This window comes from Somniosus microcephalus, chromosome 22 (genome assembly GCF_052327205.1).
Source record: "Somniosus microcephalus isolate GS21.2 chromosome 22, FLI_Smic_1.0, whole genome shotgun sequence".
NCBI lineage: Eukaryota > Metazoa > Chordata > Chondrichthyes > Squaliformes > Somniosidae > Somniosus > Somniosus microcephalus.
Window position 1 is genome coordinate 24,917,624 of NC_141008.1, and position 17,537 is coordinate 24,935,160.

The window sequence follows — 17,537 nt, forward strand, 5'->3', positions numbered from 1 at the left end:
TCACAGCCAATGAAGTACTCCTGAAGTGTAGTCAAGGTTGTAAGTGCAGACAAACCTGTCAGCCACTTTGCATGCAGGAAGATCCCACAACAGCAATGAGAAAAATGACCAGATAACCTGTTCCTGTGGTGTTGGTTGAGGGATAAATATTGGCCAGGACACATCAGGGATAGAAGGATACGCTAATAGAGTTAGATGAAGTAGGGTAGGAGGAGGCTCGTGCGGAGAATAAACACCGGCATAGACCAGTTGGGCCAAATGGCCTGTTTCTGTGCTGTAAACGCTACGTAATTCTATGATTTTTTGAGTGTCACCAGAAATGCAGGAAGCAGAGTGGTTTCTTTTGCCACCTCCCATACAATTTCCTCTGCTTGCCTCATCACACATGATGGCAATTACCTTGTAGAGATTATAAACCATAAGAAAAAACATAAAAATAAACTGCTGTTGGGGAGAAACAGAAGTGCAAATATTATGTTGCATATAATTTGGGTGAAAGATAGTTTTCTGCAAATGGAAACCAACAGAAGAATGGTGAATTTACATGACCGCTGTGTTTTCATCTCGCTGCCTGTTGCTGCAAAGCTCCAAATAATTTGAGTAAAATTGTCAAACGATGGCTTGTGCTTCAGGCAAAAATACAATTTGCGCTCCCAATGCAAACACAAAGCAATCACCTTCCCATTACACTGGAGATTTACAGCAATTAAAAAAGAGAAATTTAGCTTGCAGGTGAACCTGTGAAACTGAAAGTGACACAAACTATGGATATATAAACAAGTATTCTACGCAAAATCAGCAAGTGAAATTTGCTGATAATTTTTCCTACATTTTTTGGTGAATATTGTTCTAGCCATGGTGAGAGTCTTCGGGCTGGTAATGAAGCATTTTTGGCAGTGTTAGCACTGAGCACTCCCAGGTCATATAAAACAGGGGCATCTAAGCTGTGGCCCATGAAATCCAAGCAGCTCAATTCCGTTTGTGTTTAAATTTCTAATTTATTTATTGGAACAATAGATAAGGTTTCCGCTGATGTTGAAAAGAGGTGAGGATGTGACCAGAAGGAGGGACATTCAGCTAAGTAGGGAACAGTCACCTGGGTCACGTGTGAAATTTTTAGAGGGTCTGGTCCAGAGATAATCTTTTTAGGAAGTTTATAGATAATCCAATATTATTACTGAGAAATATTTAATATTGTTTGATCCTGATCCAGTTATAATACTTTTTTGGCCCGGAATTTGCAGTCAGCAGCAAAGCAAAGGCAAAAGCAAAGCTGCTGACCCTGTAAAAAGCTGTCCGCAGAGATCTCGTGATCTCTGTGGTGAGAGATTTGCCTTTTTCGGCGCGTAATTGATTGCAGCGCTCTGTAGTGGGAATCCCCCAGTGCGGTGCTGCTGTGATGTCAACGAGCTGTCTAAGCAGCCAATCACATTGCAGAATTCTCACAGACAGGGAACCAGGAAATGAGAAGCTGATTTTATCCGGACTTTTTAAAAATGTTACAGAGAGCGAAATAACGATTGGGGCTCTCACATGGGGAAAAGGTAGAACCTGAAATATCATGAACAAACTTTAAACTTTTTTAAAGTTTCTTAAAAATTGTAATTTTTATCATAATGGAGAAATTTGACACTCCACAAAATTAATATTATTTTTTCAGGGCCATAATGTTTGTTTAGCCATCAATATGCTAGTAAAACCCCAGTTACACCTAATCCAACAAGGTTTAACATTTAATGGTGTATTTAACAGTGATATTACAGGTAGACTATCCTTTATCCGAAAACCTCGGGACCAGCCGTGTTTCGGTTTTCGGAAAATTTCGGATTTCGGAAGGTATTTTATAAGACTGGGAAATTTGTCGGGGGTGGGGGTCGGCGGGGGGTCGGGGTCGGCGCGGGGGGTCGGGGTCGGGGGCGGGGGTCGGGGTCGGCGGGGGTTCGGGGTCAGCGGGGGGGTCGTCGGGGGTGGGGGTCGGGGTCGTGTGCATGACTTACGCTGAACGAAAACACTTTCGGTTTTCAGAGGATTTCGGTTTTCGGAAGTGCGGATAAAGGATACACTATCCCTTATCCGAAAGAGTGGGGGTCGGCAGGGGGTCGGGGGTCTGGGGGGGAGAAAAGAATATCGGACAGGCCGCTGCAGCTATCGGACAGGCCGCTGTATTGTTGGGTTCACTCTCCCGGTATACCTCCTTCACACTGCCCGGCTCAGCCTGCAATCTCCTACCCAGGAGGGAACTCAGTGACCCTCTGCCCTGCTCAGCGTAAGTCATGCGTCACTCTGGTCATGTCGTGCGCACGACTTACGCTGAACGAAAAAACCTTCGGTTTTTTAGAGGGTTTCGGTTTTCGGAAGTTCGGATAAAGGGTAGTCTACCTGTACTGTGGAAAGGTTTTCATCAGTTCCACTGATTTCCGGTTATGGGGTGGGGGGGAGCACAGCATTGTCAGTGTCAGAGCAGTTAATGGCTGACTGCAACTTCAGGATTTCCGTGTTTAGATGTGCATGCGCTACATCCTGAAGTTGCGGTAAGTTTCAAAGAGATAATAACGGCGAACGCTGTTAATTTGCAGTTATTACCCACTGCAAATTCCGGCCAGAAGTTTTGGCTTTTCCTCCAGGAAGCCCAGCTCAGTGGTACTGTGCCACTTTGCAGATGGTGCTTCTGCGAGTCCTGAAAACTGTTTCTGGCTAAAACATTAATTGCAAGCCCCTTCAAGAAAACTGCTCATTCTGGAAAATGCTGTCAAGTTCAGCAATACTGGGCTGGATTTTCTCATTGGAGACGAGTTGGAGGCAGGGCTGCTGCTTGTCGTGTCAATGTCCCGCCTCCATCATCGTCTGACCAACCAGAGGGATTTTCCCTTGATTGACCTTGTTAAGCCCGCCCTGCGGGCTCAGCAGGCCAATTAGGGAGGAAGTCACTGACAGAGCACATCAACGTCTGACGTGCTATCTGTCAAGACTTCTTGAAAGAAGAAATGTCAGCGTTTGACAGCTCTGTTCAGGAGGTCTGGGACAGGAACGCAGGCAGGTGCTGGCAGGCGGCCAGCAACAAAAATGGCCGCCCCACATCTCTCCTTTAAATTGCGCCTCCCCGGCCGCAGGTACGCCCCCCTGACCCCGTCGGACATAGCGTCCGGCGGTAAGTCAGGGGGCGCTCCCGAAGATCGTGGCCGGGGCATCAGCGGGGCGCTGCGCACACCAATGACGTCATCGCCAGCGCCGCAGGGCGCTACCGGTTAGCGCAACCACTAACATCCCGCTGAATTTTGCGGGAGGCGTGGGCAGTGCCGCGCCTGGGCACTAGTTGCATTGCGTTCCATTAGCGCCCTCTTAAGGCGCTAACGGGAGGCGCAACAAACTGAATTTTTCCCCCTCTCTTTATTTTTATAGTTCTATTACAAATTCCTATGTCCACATTTGAAATGGAAACTGTAAATTTGTCACTTCGTAATGAGTGATAGCCCAGCAGTGCCTCCACTTATCGGAGAGTGTAATTACAAATGTAAATATGCAGTTTCCATTATAAATATGGACATAGAAATTTACAATGAAAGAAGTTGGCAGGAAGTGCATGCTTAATATTTTTAATATAGATAGATGTGTATATGTTTTAGATATATCACAAACACACGCACAATTCATTTCAACCTTCCAAACATCAAAGATACAGTAATTATCTTTTCAGTTGATTGCTCGTTTAACTCTGTGTCATTTAATTGATCAAAGAACTTGTTCAACAGTCTGCCAGCATTTTCATTCATGTGTACTGGCTACTGTAAAAACAATCCCCTGCTTAATTTGTATTTTCATATTAACGGCTCTCTTCTGACAACCTGTGCTTTGTGCTTTAACAATACTTTGCCATTGATGTTTGTCAATGAGGCGCACTGGAAAGTATACACACTAATAAAGAAACAGAGAACAGGGTTGATCTTGTGCTTTTCAAAAGCATTCTGTTTCATGTCTTGTATTGGTGCTTGTTTATTGTTGAATGGGGGGTATAAATAAAACTGCCTTTGTTTTTATGGCCAATTTTGTTTCAGTTTAATATCTGTCATTAAATTTAAATTGAAAAAGGTTTACAAAGCTCTGACAAAACTAACCTTTATTGCCATGTTAAAGCTATTTTCAGCAGGCAATCCGAAATAAAGGGTGCACATCAAAAGGAGTGCCAATCAATGGGTTTCTGCTATTGAAGCATATGGCAAGTCAATATCCATTTTGACAGAAAGATGGTGTATCAGCAATTCTAACTAAGAACACCTGCTAAACCAGCCTAAATAATTAGCTCAATTTGAGCTAAATTGGCAACAGAAAATATTATTAAAAAATTAATAATGTATAGTTTTGACATAGGTGGTGACTTGCACTAAATATTACAGGAGCAAGATTGAGGAGTGAGATAGCAGTCACTGGTGAACTGGCTTGTGGATCACTGGAATTTGGATTTGCTGAGTGCTCTCTCTAAGTTGGCACCACAGATTCAGAGTATGAATGCATTAAACAGAGAATAGCAGAGTTCTGGAAATAGTTAAAAACAATGGTCTAATTTGGGGGTTCAGATCGTTTAGAATAATGGATACCCAGGAATGAGTTACAAGCGGGAATTTAATCCGGGGTTAAGAATAGTTTATAGATGACATGGGGGGCATATGATTAAATTATCATTAACAACACCGAAGAATATCACACAAGGTATACAAATTGTAGTGGGGCGGTAAAAAGGGAGATTAAGAGAGCTAAAAGGGACTATGAAAAGGCTTAACAGATAATATAAAAGGAAATAAAGGCTTTTATAACTGTAAAGAGTAAAAGAATGTTTAAAGAGAGGGTGGTATGGTTCGGGGATGATGGGATAGTCTAATTATGGAGTATGAAGATATAGCGGAGATATTCAATAAATATTTTGCAACAGTTTTTTAAAAAGATGGTGAAAATGAGAATGCAGGTGTACCAGATATTAACTTTGTTAAAAGATAATTGTAGAAAAGGAATTATTTCCAAAAAAAAAGCAGAACGAAAGGTGATTAATTCTTTGATGGATTGTACCTTATGACCAGGCCCTGGTGACACATACCCTAGGACCGGGCCCTGACAACACGTACCCCAGGACCGGGCCCTGACAACACGTACCCTAGGACCGGGCCCTGACAACACGTACCCTAGGACCGGGCCCTGACAACACGTACCCCAGGACCGGGCCCTGACAACACGTACCCTAGGACCGGGCCCTGACAACACGTACCACAGGACCGGGCCCAGACAACACGTACCCCAGGACCGGGCCCTGACAACACGTGCCCTAGGATCGGGCCCTGACAACACGTACCCCAGGACCGGGCCCTGACAACACGTACCCCAGGACCTGGCCCTGACAACACGTACCCCCAGGACCTGGCCCTGACAACACATACCCTAGGACCAAGCCCCGACAACACGTTCCCCAGGACCGGGCCCTGACAACACGCACCCTAGGACCGAGCCCCGACAACACATACCCTAGGACCGGGCCCTGACAACACGTACCCCAGGACCGGGCCCTGACAACATGTACCCTAGGACCGGGCCCTGACAACTCGTACCCCAGGACCGGGCCCTGTTGGCACGTACCCTAGGACCGGGCCCTGACAACTCGTACCCCAGGACCGGGCCCTGACAACACGTACCCCAGGACCGGGCACTGACAACACGTACCCCAGGACCGGGCCCTGACAACACGTACCCCAGGACCGGGCCCTGACAACACATACCCTAGGACCGGGCCCTGACAACACGTACCCCAGGACCCGGCCCTGACAACACGTACCCTAGGACCGGGCCCTGACAACACGTACCCTAGGACCGGGCCCTGACAACATGTACCCCAGGACCGGGCCCTGACAACACGTACCCCAGGACCGGGCCCTGACAACACGTACCCTAGGACCGGGCCCTGTTGGCACGTACCCTAGGACCGGGCCCTGACAACACGTACCCCAGGACCGGGCCCTGACAACACGTACCCAAGGACCGGGCCCTGACAACACGTTCCCTAGGACCGTGCCCTGACAACACGTACCCTAGGACCGGGCCCTGACAACACGTACCCTAGGACCAAGCCCCGAAAACACATACCCTAGGACCGGGCACTGACAACACGTACCCTAGGACCGGGCCCTGACAACACTTACCCTAGGACCGGCCCTGACAACACGTACCCTAGGACCGGGCCCTGACAACACGTACCCTAGGACCGGGCCCTGACAACACGTACCCCAGGACCGGGCCCTGACAACACGTACCCTAGGACCGGGCCCTGACAACACGTACCCTAGGACCGAGCCCCGACAACACGTACCCCAGGACCGGGCCCTGACAACGCGTACCCTAGGACCGAGCCCCGACAACACGTACCCTAGGACCGGGCCCTGACAACACGTACCCTAGGACCAGGCCCTGACAACACGTACCCCAGGACCGGGCCCTGACAACACGTACCCTAGGACCGGGCCCTGACGGCACGTACCCCAGGACCGGGCCCTGACAACACGTACCCTAGGACCGGGCCCTGACAACACGTACCCCAGGACCGGGCCCTGACAACACGTACCCCAGGACCGGGCCCTGATGGCACATACCCATGGCAGCTGAAAAGAGTTAGAGAGGAAATAGCCAATACACTAAATACAATTTTGCAATCTTCTTTAAATATGCAAATTGCCCTGTTGGACTGGACAGCAGGCAACGTAACAGCTTTGTTCAGTAAGAGAGGGCCGGATAACCTGGGTAACTATAGACCAGTTAGTCTAATGTCAGTTGTGGGAAAACTCTTAGAAGCCATAATTCAAAATAAAATTTGTAAGCATTTAGAAATACATGAGTTACTCAAGGATAACGAGCATAGATTTGTTAAAGGACAGTCATGTTTGACAAATTAAATAGAGTATTATTTTTGAAGAAGTGACTGATTGGATAGATAAAGAGAACACAGTGGATGTAGTGTAAATTCTTTTTCCAAACGCAGTCGATAAGGTGTCTCACAAAAGGCTTGTTATAAAATTTCAAGGTGTATGGTATGAGAGGAAATGTAGCAGCATGGATTGAAAGTTATTTGATGGACAGATAACAAGACATATGGTAAATGGGTGTTCTGGACCGATGGACTATTTTATGTGCAGATAGCACCCTCTGGTGGTGGTTATGTGTTAGCAGTGTGTTTGTATGAAACAGAGGTCATTTGACCTTTGTTCCTTTCTTCCTGTGAGAGGTCATTTGACCTTCGTACCTTTCTTCCTGTGTAACCCAGGAAGTAGAATCCCAGGAAGTAGAATTCCAGGAAGAACCTGGCAATAATGGAGGATTCCATAAGGGTTTCACAATCCAATGTAATCTGATTTCATATGTTAGGCTAAGCGCAATATCTGTGAGTATCTTAGTTTGTTAGCATAATAGCAACGTTGTCAGAGTAGTACTTTGAAAATAATATGTTTATAAAAGGTTAATATTTGATAGTTACAGAAGTTAGTCCAAATGTTAGTTAGTTATACAATTAGTCTATTCTACTGTTGTAAATATGTTTATATCTTATGTAATATCGAATGTATAGTACTCAGTTTATGTACAAAACATACTTTGTCTTTGTTTACAGTTTCACAAAAATTGTTCAAGTAAAGCTTCAAAACAGCAAACGGCTTCACGAAGAATTATTTTTGAATAAGTGTTTAACTTGCTGGATAACTAGATAGGAGCACGTCTAGCGCAGCCAGTACAATGGGTGTTGCCTAGATTAGAAGTGGTATACTCCAGGGGTCAGTATTTGGTCTACTTGTGTTCTTGGCAATATATGAGTGTTGGACTTAGTGCCCGGCAACCGCAAAATTGAGTTTTTGCGCCTAAATCAAGCGTTCCATTTCCTTCTTAGGGCGCTAACGTCAGAGAGCGGGATGGAGACTTCAGCAGCGCTACACACTGGGCAGTGCATCGCTGCCGTGTTCAAAGGCTCCTTCCCTCCCTTAAAGGGAAAGGCCATTGCTTCAGGCTCTGCAATTTAAAAAGTACCTACCTGGACCACCAAGGCAGCTGGGATCCCACGTAATCAGCCCGGCACTCTGCTTGATCAATCGCGGGCGGGAAACCGCGAAAAAAACTAGAACAGGAAAGGTAAGTTTTTTTTCCCACTTACCTTGGCTACCTCGCCTTTAATCATCGCCCCCGAAGCGGCTGGCCACCCGATGCACGCCTCCTGCAGCTGTCGGTGTTTTCGACCGGCGCTGCTGCGGGGGGCGGAAGTCAATTTCGGGTCTGGGGTACTACCGGGGCGATGAGCATGGTGATGACATCACGATCTCTGGGCGAAGGAGATCAGGGCGTAACGCTGTAGCGCAGCCGTAAAACTCTCGCCAAATATGGCGGGAGTCGATGTCAGCACCACGCCCGGTCGCAGACATTTGCGTCCGGGGGCGCTAACGGGAGGTGTAAAGGCACCCAATTTCACCCCCTTCGGGTTCAAATACATAATTTTCTATACGTATAAGTACAGGTAGATAAAGCCAAAAAAGGCCAACAGCATTTTGATTATATAAATTGGGGGACAGAGTACACTAATGAAGAAATGAAAAAGTTGTACAAAGCATTGGTAAAGCTATAGTTAGAGTACATAATTTGTGCAATTTTGATAGAACGGACACTGAAGTCACAGAGTGTACATCATAGGCTCACCAAGATGATGCCAGGGATGGGAAACTATAATTATGAAGAGAGACATGATGGAGGAAAAATTGGACTTATGCCCAAAATGGGCAGCAAGTCAGCGAAGTGATTGCTTCACATGCTCTGTGCTAGCCTGAGCAAAATTCGGCATTGGGCCTCATTTGAATGAAATCGGCAAGCTGTGGGTGCCAATCGGGCATCCCGATGCAGCTCACTAGACTGGCCCTGATTAATTCTGGCTGGCTCCACTTCTTCCTTGAACAGAGGCCCAACCAGTCCCCATCCACCACCACCCTCCTCCGCCTGGCTGAACTTGTTCTCACATTGAACAACTTCTCCTTTGACTCCACTCACTTCCTCCAAATCAAAGGTGTTGCTATGGGAACCCACATGGGCCCTAGCTTTGCCTGCCTTTTTGTGGGATATGTGGAACATTCTCTGTTCCAGTCCTACTCAGGTCCCCTCCCTCACCTCTTTTTCCGGTACACTGATGACTGTATCGGTGCCGTTTCTCGCTCTCGCCCTGAACTAGACAATTTCATTCACTTTGCCTCCAATTTCCACCCTTTCCTCACCTTCACATGGTCCATCTCCGACTCTTCCCTTCCCTTCCTCGACTTCTCTGTCTCCATCTCTGGGGATAGGTTATTTGCCAACATTCACTACAAGCCCACTGGCTCCCACAGCTACCTGGACTACACTTCCGCCCACCCCGCTTGCTGTAAGGATTCTATTCCATTCTCCCAGTTTCACGTCTCCGCCGCAGCTGCTCTGATGATGCCACCTTCCATACCAGTGCTTCCGACATGTCTTCCTTTTTCCTCAACCGAGGATTCCCCTCTACTCTGGGTGACACGGCCCTTGACCGTGTCCGTTCTATCTCCCGCACTTCTGCCCTCACCCCTGCCCCTCCCTCCTGGAACCACGATAGAGTTCCCCTTGCCCTCACCTTTCACCCCACCAGTCTCCACATTCAACGGATCATCCTCTGCCATTTCTGCCACCTCCAGCGTGATCCCACCACCAAACACATCATCCTCTCACCTCCCCTTTCAGCATTCCGAAGAGACCGCTCCTTCCGTGACACACTGGTCCACTCCTCTATCACCAACACCCCTTCCCCTTCGCCACGGCACCTTCCTGTGCAAGCACAGGAGATGCAACACATGCCCTTATACCTCCCCCCTTCCCACTGTCCAGGGCCCCAAACACCCCTTTCCAGGTGAAACAGCGATTTACTTGTACTTCTTGCAATTTAGTATACTGTATTCGCTGCTCACGATGCGGTTTCCTCTACATTGGGGAGACCAAACGCAGATTGGGTGACCGCTTTGCGGAACACCTCCGTTCAGTCCGTAAGGGGGACCCCGAGCTTCCGGTCGCCTGTCACTTTAATTCTCCGCTCCACTCCCACTCAGATCTCACCGTCCTTGGCCTCTTACATTGTTCCACTGAAGCTCAACGTAAGCTCAAGGAACAGCACCTCATCTTTCGATGAAGCACTTTACAGCCTTCTGGATTCAACACAGAGTTCAACAATTTCAGATCATAACCTCAGCCCCTATCAAATATTTTTTTTTTTTTCCACACTTTTTGTTTGTGTCTTCTTTTCTCAATTCAATTCAATTCAATTCAATTCAAATGCTTTATTGGCATGAAAGTTTACAGGGAACCATATTGCCAAAGCTTACATAACAAAAAGTACAGTTTTCCAACATTCTGTAGGTGTCAAACAATTTTGGCCTTCGTTGGGTACATACAATATTACTTTAAACAATATTAATTTAAACAGTCGTTGTACATCATTGGGTACATTCAGTATTAATTTTAAACAGTCCTCAGGTTGTGACATGTTGTTACATATTTGGCACCAAGGTATGGTCTGTCTCCTTCTCCCAGGACTAATCTTAATTTTGACAGGTCATCCAATTCCTTGAAATCTGGGGTTGTTTGGCTGAGCTTGTCAAATAATATGTTTCTTGATGTGTTGAATTTTTCGCATTTTAGGAGGAAATGCATCTCTGTCTCAACCTCGCCGGCCAGACATTGATCACATATTCTATTCTCTCTAGGCTGCCAGGATTTCTTGTATCTTCCTTTTTCAATTGCTAGTTGGTGGTCGCTTAGTCTGTACCTGGTGAGGGTCTGTCTCTGTTTTGTGTCTCTGATGGTCGAGAGATAGTCTGCTAGTTTATATTCTCTTTTTAGGGCCCGGTAACATTCTAATCTGCTTTGGCTTTTGGTTATTTTGTTCCAATGTTCCAGGTAGGTTTCTTTGCATTGTTTAATGATTTGGTTCACTCGGATTGGTGTTTGGACGGCAGTGTTGGTCTGGGACTGGTCAGGGTCTGGCTGAGTAGGAGTACTTAGTTTCAGTAGCAGCTGACTCAGGGGACTCTTTTCTGGGTTTAGCGCTTGGGTCTGGAAGGCTTTAAAATGAAAGGTGTCTGGGGAGCTAGATTTGAGGTGATTTAGGAAGTTTAGTGCTCGTTTTTGGATGTTTATTATCAGAGGGTATCTGCCTAGTTCGGCTCTGCATGCATTTGTTGGTGTTTTCCTTTGGGTGCGAAGGATGCTTCGGCAAAATTCTGCATGTAGGGCTTCTATTGTGTGTTTTTCCCATTTAGTGTAGCTATGGTGATTGAGCGGGCCCCATACTTCACTACCGTACAGCGCAATGGGCAGGATTATGCTGTCAAATATTTTGAGCCAGATTTTGATTGGGATTTGGATGTTGTAGAATTTTCTTTTTATTGCATATAGGGCTCTTCGGGCTTTTTCTTTTAGTGCATTCACTGCTATGCTGAAGCTCCCTGATGCTGTAATGGTTAGACCAAGGTAAGTGTAGCTCATAGTGTGTCCTATGATGGTATCACTGAGAGTAAACTGGTATTTGTTTTCCTGACACCTGGGCCTTTTTTGAAAAATCATGATGTTGGTTTTCTTTAGATTTACTGTTAGGGCCCAATTTTGGCAGCATTTGTCGAGTAGGTCTAGTTGTTGCTGTAATCCCTGTTCTGTGGGAGACAGCAGAACCAGGTCGTCCGCATAGAACAGGGATTTCACTTCTCCATCCAGGAGACAGAGACCCGGTGACTCGCTTTGCTCCAGCATGTCTGCTAATTCATTTATGTATATGTTGAACAGGGTCGGGCTCAAATTGCAGCCCTGCCGGACGCCTCTTCTCTGGGTGAAGAAACCGGTGCGTTTGTCTCCAATTTTGACACCGCATTTATTTTTCAGATACATCGATTTAATAAGGTCATAGACTTTGCCCCCTATTCCACACTGAAGAAGTTTATAATAGAGCCCTTCGTGCCAGATAGAGTCAAAGGCTTTCTTGAAGTCAATGAAACAAGCGAATATTTTCCCATTTTTTGTTTGGTGTACATGTTTTTCAATGAGAGTGTGAAGGGTATAGATATGGTCGGTGGTGCGGTGTTTTGGAAGAAAGCCTATTTGATTTTTTCTAAGGATATTATGTTTGTTAAGAAAATCCAGTAATCTACTATTTAGAATACTGCAGAATAACTTCCCTAGACAACTGTTGACACAGATGCCGCGGTAGTTATTTGGGTCTGATTTGTTTCCACTTTTATATATGGGAGAGATGAGTCCTTGGCACCAGATATCGGGAAAACAGCCTGAACGTAATATGATGTTGAATAACTTGAGTACCGCACCCTGCATCTCCATATTGCTGAACTTGAGCATTTCATTTTTGATGTTGTCTGGACCACAGGCTTTCTTTAGGTGGAGAGATTTTGTTTTTGTGGCCAGTTCTTTCCATGTGATTGGGGAGTCTAGAGGGTTTTGGTTGTCTTTAATTGTTGCTTCTAATGTGTGGAGTTTTTCTGTGACATGATGTTGACTTGGGTTTGTTTCGTTTATTGGGATGTCTTTGTAGAGGTTTTCAAAATGTGTTCTCCAGATGTCGCCATCTTGGATTGGTAATGCTTGCAATTGTGTTGTACTCAGGTTATTCCACATATCCCAGAATTGATTTGGATTAATGGAGTTTTCAATTTCTTCAAGTATTTTGTGGGTATAATTTTGTGTTTTGTTCCTAATGGTGTGTTTATATCTTTTGAGGGTCTCATTGTATCTAATACGTAGGTCTGGATTGTTTGGTTGGCGATGCTTTTGGTTTGATATTTTTCTCAGGTCTTTTCTGGCATTTTTGCATTCGTGGTCAAACCATTTCTCATTTTTATTTTGTCTTTTGTAACGTTTCCTCTTCTGTTTCACAAGGTCGGCTTTTACAGCTGCCTCATGGAAGATCATATTTATATCATCTATGGCCATGTTTACACCATCTCTGGTGATCTCATATAGATTTTCTTTAAATTTTGATATTTTACTTGTGAGATCAGGTGAATTTAGTGCTGTGATGAATTTATCTCCACTGTCTGGGGCCCATCTGTATGTCTGGTTTATTTTATGGAGCTTACTGGGTTCCTTTTTTGTGTCTGTAGTTTGGGCAGAAAGTTTAAAGTACACATTTATTTGGTTATGGTCTGAGAGGGGGGATTGCTGCCTGACAGTGAATGCGTTGATATCGCAGGGGTCCAGGTCAGTGATTGTATAATCCACCACACTAGACCCAAGAGTTGGCACATGGCAGCTGTCTTTCATTCTGCCAGCGCAATTTACACTTCATCTCGAGCCATCCTTTGTTTCTTAACCTGTCCCATTACCATCTCCTCTTGCTTTGAATTTCTCTTAATGTCTTTTAAACTCTCCTGCCTTCTATCCTATCACAGACCTTCCCTTTTGTTCTTTTATCCCCTCCCCCCTTTCCCAGCTCCTACACTTGCTTAAAAATCTGTTCCATTTCCTGCTTTTTTCCAGTTCTGACAAAAGGTCATCGACCTGAAACATTAATTCTGTTTCTCTCTTCACAGATGCTGCCTGACCTGCTGAGTATCTCCAGTATTTTCTGTATTTATTTCAGAATTTCAGCATCTGCAGTATTTTCTTTTTGCCTCTGTAGTCACTGTTGCTCTGCAGATTTCAGTACCCTGCTATGGCACTGATTGTGGGTAGATATATTTTCTGGCTGGTTGGTTAGTCAGTGTTTTGTTTTGTTACGTGTGGTATATACAGCATGATTTTAAACGGGGCGATTTTAACCATGCCCATCCATCGGAAACCGCGCAAGCGGGCAGTTAAAATCGCCAGTGGCAATTACCCACTGAAGTCACAGTGTCTTTCCATGTGTTTTGATTTCCACATGCTCTTCTGAGCAGGCGAGAGGGACACCTGCCGGAGGCTAACACGGTCCTTCTTTAAATATGCAGATCGAGATTGATGTCATAGTGACCTGACTGCAATTTTAACCAGAGGCCTATGTGGGGAAGCCGTTGTGACTTCCCTGCCAGGCCAACCTAGTAGGAAGATGAAGAGCAGGAGTGCTCCTCCAGGCTGACAAGGAAAGTTTAAAGCTCCCCTTCCCCAGGCTATTGCCCCCTCCAGACTGCGAGGCCCTCCTGTACCACCTCCCAGTCACTTACCCAAGTGCCAGGGACCGTTCCTTTGGGTCTCTGGTGGCAGCCTCCTGCTAGCCATCATTCTGCTCCCGCCCGCCGACCAGCTGCTGCTTCCCACAGATTTTGAGCAGAAGACTGACAGGGCCTATGCAGATGAGGTCCAGGAGTTAAAATCTCCATCTGCCTCAGCTCTCACCCACACGACTCCCGCCCCGAGTTAAAATCGGGGTAGTAATTTTTGAAATTTGAATTTCGGCCAGGAATAGTTTACTTCTGTTTACTGAGGTAAAATGGTGTATCTGGGTTGGCATTGCTTTCATCAAGCGTGTCCAAGCTTTTTGTCATGTTGGGCTGTTTGAGTCACAAGGTCACAGGGTAACTCGTCACCATGAAAGTGATCTTCCTTTGGTCTTATTTGTCTAGGCATTGAATGTTCTGTCCTTTTCTTGCCTTATTTATTGTTTATTACATTATTTAAGTCAGAGATAACTTTGAAAAGGACATACATAAGGCTTCAAGTTCCTAGTTCTCAAACTTAAGTGTCTAGCAAAAGGAGAACATTGTTCACCTGGATGAATATTTAAAAAAGTTTACATGTTACAATTTCAATTTTCATTTTCATTAGTTTTTGGTTGGTTGGCTCATCACTTTAGACTAGGCTGCTCTGTGGACCCAGCATATAGAAAGCAGTTTCTAACAACGCTCGGGTGAGTGGTGGCGGAGTGTTCAGTATAATTTCCTCTATGATATCTTATCAGGCAACCACCCGCATGCAGTTTAATGTCTTCTTTGAGCTACTTTCAATTAGCTGTTGATTGCTTTTGGAATTGTAAATCCTTCAACGTAGAATGTTTATTGTTGTTTAAGTAGCTATTAATACTTCGCATTCTTCCAGGTGGTGATAAAGGTTCATATTAACAAACTTCTTGCCTTATGATGGCAAGCTACAGTACTGTACTGCTGTCCAGTGGTTGAGGGGGTGAACATATATATCAGAACATATATATCAGAAACGCTGCCTACGGAGGGCACGGTCCATCATCAAAGACCCTACCCACCCCAGCCACAGTCTGTTCGCCCTCCTACCATCTGGAAGACGCTACAGATGCATTCGCACCCATACGACCAGATTTAGGAACAGCTTCTTTCCCAGGGCTGTCATCCTACTGAACTCCACAAATAAACACTAAAGCCTGCACATCTGCCGATGCACTTTATTATGGTCATATTTATGCTAATATATATGTACAAATGTATGTTGAAATGTTTAAGTGTCCTAATCCAAATTGTACACTCTCGGGAGCTGCAAGCCTACATTTCGTTGTACTGCACTTGTGCACTAACAATGACAATAAAAGTTGATTTGATTTGATTTGATTCTACTTGCATTGTTCTTAAGCACTTTGGGAAGATATATAAATGCAAGCTGTTTTCAAATTATCCAACTGTTTAATTAGAAAATTTATGAGTAAAGCTCCTTCACTTTATTTTTTTTCGAGTTTCTTACTACATATGTTTGATTCTGGATGGATATTGGTGGCATGTTTGTGTAAGAGATGGTGTTGGAGATCAGAAATTCAAGTGAGCTTCTTATATTTCTTGTGATTATCTTCCGTAATACTATTTTATCAGATCTGTTATGAAGTGGAATGTGGTTCTTGTTGCAGAGCAGCTCTGTGGAAAAATAACTGTTTTAGACTTTCCTGGTCTTCCTTCAACCAACATCACCGAAACAGATTAACTGCTCATTCATCTCAGTTATTGTTTCTACGACTTGCTGTGTGAAAAATGGCTGCCATGGTATTGCAAAAGCTCTTTTGTTCTTAAGCACTTTGGGGAGATATATAAATGCAAGCTTGTTTTCAAATTATGTTTATAGATTACACATTGAGATAGTATCTTATCACAGAAAATTTTAATTTTAAATGTAGTCACTACTGTGCTATATATGTAATTTTCCAGAATTCTCCTCTCTCTCGCCCCCCACACCCCCACCAAAAGCACCTGGGTATTCTGATTGATTGATTGGAGCCAGGTTGTCTAGCTTATTTGAAGACTAGTTTATTTCACTTATCACTCATTCTCTTTCGAAGCTCACTTTCTTGGGCGTGTTCTGCAATATGCTGTATTTGTTTTCACTAAAGTTTATTCGTCTTCAGTACCCAAAGTATTTTCTATTTTTTTCTTCACCCCAGCCTGGGGCTTCTGTGGTATTTTATGATGGGAGCAGATTTGAGGTCCACTCCTAAGTAGTGTTGATTGGCCAATGATGCTTCTGTGCTAGTAAAGCAGATCACCTCGCAATTGGTACGAGAGTCAAAAACTACTGGAGTGTAAAAAGTAATTTGTTTGTAAATAGTCCACCATAACTGTCATTCAGTCCACGTATGCGACATAATAAGAATAGATTCCTAGTGGCGATTACAAGGCAGTAAGCTACTCGAGATTATTGTACTCATGGGTCCAAAAAACAGGATATGGTCGCATAGTGGTTATGTTACTGGACTAATACTCTAGAGAACATAAATTCAATTCCTACCATGGCAGTTTCAGAATTTGAATTCAGTTTTTAAAAAAATTATGGAAATTAAAAAAAGATGCTGGTAAAGTGACCATGAAACTGTTGGATTGTCACAAAAACCCAGCTGGTTCAATAATGCCCTTTAGGGAAGGAAACCTGCCGTCCTTACCCAGTCTGGCCTGTACGTGACTCCAGTCCTACGCCAACGTGGTTGACTTTTAACTGCCTTCTGAAGTGGCCCCGCAAACCACTTAGTTGTACAAGGGAAACTAGTGATGGGCAATAAATGCTGGCCTTGCTAGTGATGCCCACATCTTGAAAAATAAATAAACAAAAGTGGATGGCAAACCATGACAGGGCAGCTTAAAAAATGACTAATTCAGTTGAGCTTTTAAAAATCTCCTGTATCTTTCTGTCTGTTTATTGATCTGTATGTTTGTCTATCTGCCTAATTTTATCTCTTTCATATATGTTTTGAGGCATGTCATCACACTTCAGGTGTCACACTACGCAAGTTTCTGTGTTGCACTTTTAAAAAGTATTAAACATAGAAAGTCAGTAATTTCCTGCTGACTCCTTATGACTTTAGAGAGGGGCTGTAATTGACAAGTACCGACCAATATCAATAAGTTCCTCAACAACAGAAAATACCCAAGATTTGAGTGTACGCATAGTGGAAGCCATGACAGTCAAATGAAATAGTACAGCATGGTTTGGGCTGTCAATATGTTAGGACATTTTAACTGAAGTAGTGACTCACATGTCACATGCTAGCATATTACACACATTTTTCACATTGAAGTTCTCAGTATTTTTTTTTATAAATGTCA

The 17,537-nt window shown here is 44.6% G+C and overlaps 1 protein-coding gene across 1 annotated transcript in view; it reads right to left on the reverse strand.

Annotated features, from left to right (window-relative positions):
• tmem132e (transmembrane protein 132E) overlaps positions 1–17,537 on the reverse strand; it is a 1,606,823-nt gene that overhangs the window by 67,587 nt on the left and 1,521,699 nt on the right. The window lies entirely within an intron of this gene.